Below are 580 nucleotides of genomic sequence, written 5' to 3' on the forward strand. Positions count from 1 at the left end.
ATAATTTGTAAAATTTATATATTTAAAAATTAAAAAAATTAAGACATCAGATTTATATGTTTAAAAAAATATTTAAAAATTATAAATTTAACTCTTAAATTTATGATATTTACACGCAAAAAAATATACCAAATTTTTATATTATTAAAAAATATCACTAAAATCGCAACACTAAAAAAGTGGCAAGTTGCAACTAGTCAGCTCATCAGCTCCACATCTCGGCAGTCACCAAACGCGGTCGTGACTTCAGCTGTTTTAGTTTTTACTTTTTAGTTTTTTAACCGCTAACATCAATAGAATATTGTATATGAATTATGGTAGGTCAATAATTTTTTTGAATAACATAAATATTTACTAATTAAATTAAAACATATTACATCTCTAAAATCACATATCTAAATTTTAATATTAAAATAAATTTTTGCATATTTAGTTAAATGAATATTTTATATATCTATTATTCACATTATTTAGTATTTTCATTATCTACCTATATTTTTTCAATTAGAATTCGTCTTGAGGCCATGACTATACTCTTGTCACTTGCCACACTAACCCGCCAACATAAATATTAGAAACT

This window comes from Arachis duranensis, chromosome 3 (genome assembly GCF_000817695.3).
Source record: "Arachis duranensis cultivar V14167 chromosome 3, aradu.V14167.gnm2.J7QH, whole genome shotgun sequence".
Lineage (NCBI taxonomy): Eukaryota > Viridiplantae > Streptophyta > Magnoliopsida > Fabales > Fabaceae > Arachis > Arachis duranensis.